We start from the raw sequence: 6,000 nt of genomic DNA, 5'->3' as shown, positions 1-6,000 counted from the left end.
ATTATCTGACATCTGTTTTGCAGTTTGGGGCCATGCATGGTGGTTTATGTTGATTGAGCAGTGTGTGTATATCATCTTTGGCTTAACTCCATGGAACTCTGACAGGAGGCTACAGACAAGGTTGTCCCCTTTCAAAAGTTTCAGAGGGGAAAGAAAGAGGTGAAGACTAGAAGACGGGTGAGGGGCGGGGGGGAGGGGTATGGAAAGCTGTATTGCGCAACACTTTCTGTCCGTACTTGAGAGGTCAAACAGTATGTTGAGAGAAGGCTTGTAAACGTCCCCCTGCACGCATCCACTCGTACAGCATTTCAGACAAAGGTGCCGTTTCTATAAAATGCAAAATGGCTACGGACGGTAAAATGCGTTTTAAAATTTCACCATCTTTTCCGTTTCTCTTCTTGTCATGTAACTCCATCTCTCCTTGCCTTGATTTAACGGGACAATGCACCATATGGAAGAAATTTGGTTGAGTTCTCTCCTGGTGTTGAAAATACAGACTGCCAAGACTATTTCACATCTGAAACGGACATTTGCTCTTTTCCAGCTATGCCCAAACTGAACAAAAGCTCAAGGGGAAAGGGCCAAAAATGGGCCGGTTTATTCACAGGTCTGACAGTGCTTTTGAATTTGCACCATTTTCTCTGAAAACTGCGATTTATCGGCATTGTATGGCATCGATAATATTGTAAATGCCAGAAAGCGTGTATAATCCCGTGGGAAGCAGACATTCGTGGTTTTGAGTTGACTCACCCCTGTGAAGAATATGCTTAAAATTCCCTTTGATTCATTATCCTTACGACATACTTTTCAAATTGCACGTTTTGTTCTGAATTAGTCACATCTATTTTGAAATTAGAGTTCAAATTAAATGAGCTAGAGAAGGCGAAACTTTGGGAGACTCGGTGAAATGCATTTATCCACATCTGGGAATACAAACAAAGAATTACATCTGACTAAAGTACTGAAACTATTAGGAAAAAAAAAAACTTCAAATACTTTTCCAGATTAGTCCGGTTAACACAGAGTAATATGGCACAGACTTAGGTTAAAAAAAAAAAAACTCAACAGTTTTTGATGTTTGTACACTACGTCGTTGATGCTTCACATTTTAAATATACTCATGTTCACTGAATTGTGCACATGTATGTAACATTTCTGGATCTTTAGACTAGTTTTGTCCCGGTTTTTCCATGTTATCGTTCCACCAACCAAGTACAGGTTTCTACAACATTTGCACCTGATCATATGACAGCTGTCAATCTGTTTGCAGATATACCTAAATTGTGACCAAGACTGAAAGGCGTCCACTTGTTCGCTTACCTATTCGTTAAATGTATCATAATCTTATCTTTGTCCTACCAAAACGTTAAATGAAGGCAATGCTTTTTCTCCCTACAGAGGATAGTATTTCAAATTATTGAATGCTTTTCCACTATGCTTTGAGTCTAGTCTGCTTTCAGCTTGATAGATAATGTTTCAGACTCGACGCATGAAGCCACTTAGACATTTTAATGCCAAACCCCACGTTCCCATGGATTTGAGCAAAGGGGAAAAACATTTGACTGATTCATTTATCTTCCATGATTTTTGCCACAATTTCTCCCCAAGTGAGGCTGGAAAAAACAAGACTTTTACAGTTCTGCTTAATATAAAACAAATTTATTTGATTTACATGCTGAAAGCTTCCTGGCCTGGGAGGTTATCAAGTCTGAATATGAGGCCCTGTTTTTGTAGCTCTTGGGGAGGTGATAATCTGTGGATTTAATATGTCCCCCCCTTGACATACTCGGTCTTTCTGAACTGGCTAAGAAGGGAATCGACTAAGTGTTTACACTGCACAGCACTTCTAAAACCTCTGACGATCCAGTTCACTTAAATGTAATAAATGTAATAAGTAAAAGGTTTAATACTAGATGGTCAGTTGCTCGAGTTCCCAAATAGGGCTGTCCCGAATACCAATTGTTAGGCTCCGAAGCTTCAGTAGTAACCAACAGTGAATATTCGGAGCTTCAGCCGGAGGGGGCGTGACTCGGGAAGGAGTCAGCCAGACATTTCTCCGTTCCAGCAGCAACCTCTGTGGGGATCAGTCCAGACAGACAATATATGGTTGTGATGGCACTCCTCATAGGTGCACATAATTTCAAAACAAGACAACAGCTGCATTTCCATCCACCTGTTTTTAGGCACATTTTCAATTTGCGCATAAAACCTGAGCGAAAAGGTGAAAATTCAAAAAACTCGAAATATCGCAAAAAGGATGACTTAAATGTCACTCGAGCTTCCACTCCACTCAGGATATGAAAAATGATGGTAGACGAAAACATCAGGCATGTGTGGACCAATGAGGAATGTATAGCGGGGAAGGAGCCCCACTATGTAGGGGTGTAATTAGTATAGGCCTGCCCCGGACATCTACTAGAAGAACGCCAGATCTAGGTCTGTGCCCCCTAGTACAATTAGCCCCAGTACCTATGACAGACTGTGTTTTTACCTATCTGGCTTGGCTCTCTGACCCTATATGAGCCATCACAGGTATGGACTTGAACCTTTGGTTAGCACCATCCCTCCCCTCCCTATACCTAGCTAGATAGGTGGGGCGCCGCTACTCCAGGGCAGCAGCAACTCCACAAAACGTATAAATAAACCATAAACCTATGACAGGTGAAGCACGTTTTAGTAAAACAAAATAGTTTGACAGTTTCCCAATCACACAAAGCTGGTTTACAAACCCACTTCCACTTTCAATGAATTATCGGCAACCAAAAACAATCTCTGTTTACAAAAAACTCACTTTCACTAAATTAACCAAAGTTGGAAAGAACATGCAAACAGCCCCTAAAGTGTCCAATACTAAATTAATTCGGTTACGGGGTTGTTGTTTTTTTTACACACAGTTCCTGCGGATCTTCTCAGCAGGTCTCCGCTCACTAGTACAAATCAGTCTTAGTTGTGATGGTGGTCTTCCCTCAAATTCCCAGTTCACATTTAGATTAGGAAAAGGAAAACTTACCTCAGTTTCTGATGAGGATAAAAATTAAAAACAAAAATCCAAATGCCAGGCCGCGTAGGGCAGGTAACTCACACCATGTACAGCAGGATGGGTCGCTGAGATGACGTCTGGTCTGGATGGCAGGGACTCTGCTAGCGGCTCCTGGTACACTCACGGCTCCTCTACGCTGCAAGCACGTGCTCGCGAGACGGTTTACGTCCGTCTCCCGCTCCGATTAGCGCTAGCTATGATTCCTTACTAACCTACTAGCATGATTCCTTACTAGCCTACTAGCATGATTCTTACTAGCCAACTAGCCTGATTCTTACTAACCTACTAGCATGATTCCTTACTAACCTACTAGCCTGATTCCTTACTAGCCTACTAGCATGATTCTTACTAGCCAACTAGCCTGATTCCTTACTAGCCTACTAGCCTGATTCTTACTAACCTACTAGCCTGATTCCTTACTAGCCTACTAGCATGATTCTTACTAGCCAACTAGCCTGATTCCTTACTAGCCTACTAGCCTGATTCTTACTAACCTACTAGCATGATTCCTTACTAGCCTACTAGCATGATTCTTAATAGCCAACTAGCCTGATTCCTTACTAGCCTACTAGCCTGATTCTTACTAACCTACTAGCATGATTCCTTACTAGCCTACTAGCATGATTCTTACTAGCCAACTAGCCTGATTCCTTACTAGCCTACTAGCATGATTCCTTACTAACCTACTAGCATGATTCCTTACTAGCCTACTAGCATGATTCTTACTAGCCAACTAGCCTGATTCCTTACTAGCCTACTAGCCTGATTCTTACTAACCTACTAGCCTGATTCCTTACTAGCCTACTAGCATGATTCTTACTAGCCAACTAGCCTGATTCCTTACTAGCCTACTAGCCTGATTCTTACTAACCTACTAGCATGATTCCTTACTAGCCTACTAGCATGATTCTTAATAGCCAACTAGCCTGATTCCTTACTAGCCTACTAGCCTGATTCTTACTAACCTACTAGCATGATTCCTTACTAGCCTACTAGCATGATTCTTACTAGCCAACTAGCCTGATTCCTTACTAGCCTACTAGCATGATTCTTACTAGCCAACTAGCCTGATTCCTTACTAGCCTACTAGCCTGATTCCTTACTAGCCTACTAGTATGATTCCTTACTAACCTACTAACATGATTCCTTACTAGCCTACTAGCCTGATTCTTACTAACCTACTAGCATGATTCCTTACTAGCCAACTAGCCTGATTCCTTACTAGCCTACTAGCCTGATTCTTAGTAACCTACTAGCATGATTCCTTACTAGCCTACTAGCATGATTCTTACTAGTCTACTAGCATGATTCCTTACTAGCCTACTAGCATGATTCTTACTAGCCTAATAGCATGATTCTTTACTAGCTTACTAGCATGATTCTTACTAGCCTATTAGCAGCCGACGTTAACTACGCTTTTATTCTCCCGTTTCTGTAATCGTGACAATCACGACGTGGTCGGATGTGTCATGCTCCACAGGCAATTATTTATTACCGGGTTAAAGAGTATTATAGCTACGTCGACTTCCGTTCGACAAGTGACTTAATTTGACCTCCCTGTAGAAGGCCTACACTACCGCCCTCTGCGTCGGTCCGCCACCCGGCCTGCTGCACTGTTGCGCTGCTAGCTGCTACACCGCTAGCCTCCCGTCTGGACCAACACTCTGTGGGCCTTGGTCCGAAACCCCTCTACTTACTACTCACGCGTCGCTTAGCAGCCAAACCGTATTCAGCGCCGTGGACCGTATTCGTCATACCGCAGCCTTTTTTTAGTCCCCGCCTCTTCTTCTTCTTCTTCTTCTTTTTCTTCTTCTTCTTTTTCTGGATTAATGGTGAATCGCAACCAGGTGGAGCATTATCGCCACCTACTGTTGCATTAAAGAGTCCTCTATATCTGCTCCATCAGTCCAGTATCCCTGGAAAAGGTGAAGATACGTCCAAGGACATTTTAGTCCCCGGCTGGTCCTACTCGCCTCCTCTTGCACGCATCTCTAACCCCGCCTCCCTCACCACCGATAGGCCAAACTGTCCCGAGTGAGATAAGCACAGTAAGCACATCAAATACATTAATCTGTACATTCGTACCCATTTTTTCCATTCATAAAGTCTTGCATATTAATCCAAAATACCTTTGAACGGGCACAGTGAAAAAAAAACAAATGAAATATAGTTTCTCTATCTGAATTACAAAAAACACAAGTATAATCCATATTTAGCTTAAATCTTTAAAATACTTCTTTAGCAGGGTAAATTCGATGTAAGATATTTTTTTTTAAACTAACCACTATCTGTACTCCTACAAATGCAACGTCGTCTCAGCGTGTTCTCTGTCACCAAGCTTCCCATTACGTTTGTTTTCCTTCGTTTGAGGTGTGACTGGCGCTCTTTCAATTACGTCATCTCGTCGCGCCCTCATCTTCTGCAGCGCTATAATGGCCCCTGACTGGAGAATTAGCGCCACCTAATGCTTATCTCTGGAAACCAACTCCTAATAGGCGCATAACAGTAGCGGATGGAAATCAGTGGCGCCCCCAGAAATTTTTCATGGGGGGGGGGCAAATGGGGCCACTGAAAATCTTGGGGTGGCACACCAAAACCAAAAGCCATGACTGAATTTGGGGAATTCTGTGCTGCTGTTGCAGTATACTGTATAGGCTAGTTGAAAACTGTCAATATGAGAGTTAAGAAAAATATACATTATTGATTTAAATGAACAGCACCTAATGTAAGATATATCAGATAGAAGCATATTATGCATAATCAGAAGCACATTCTGCATATGCGACTCGTGGCTGGGGGGGCCAGCGGGGGGGCCAGGGATAGTATCAGGGTGGCCGTGGCCACCCCTGGCCACCCCTTGGGGGCGCCACTGATGGGAATGCGCATAAATTCGCATTTTCTTTTGCCGATTTACTGAAAATTCGGTTAAAATCTGGAATACATTTGGATGGAAAACCGAC

This window comes from Lampris incognitus, chromosome 2 (genome assembly GCF_029633865.1).
Source record: "Lampris incognitus isolate fLamInc1 chromosome 2, fLamInc1.hap2, whole genome shotgun sequence".
In the NCBI taxonomy this organism is placed as follows: Eukaryota; Metazoa; Chordata; class Actinopteri; order Lampriformes; family Lampridae; genus Lampris; species Lampris incognitus.
This window is presented reverse-complemented; position numbering follows the sequence as displayed.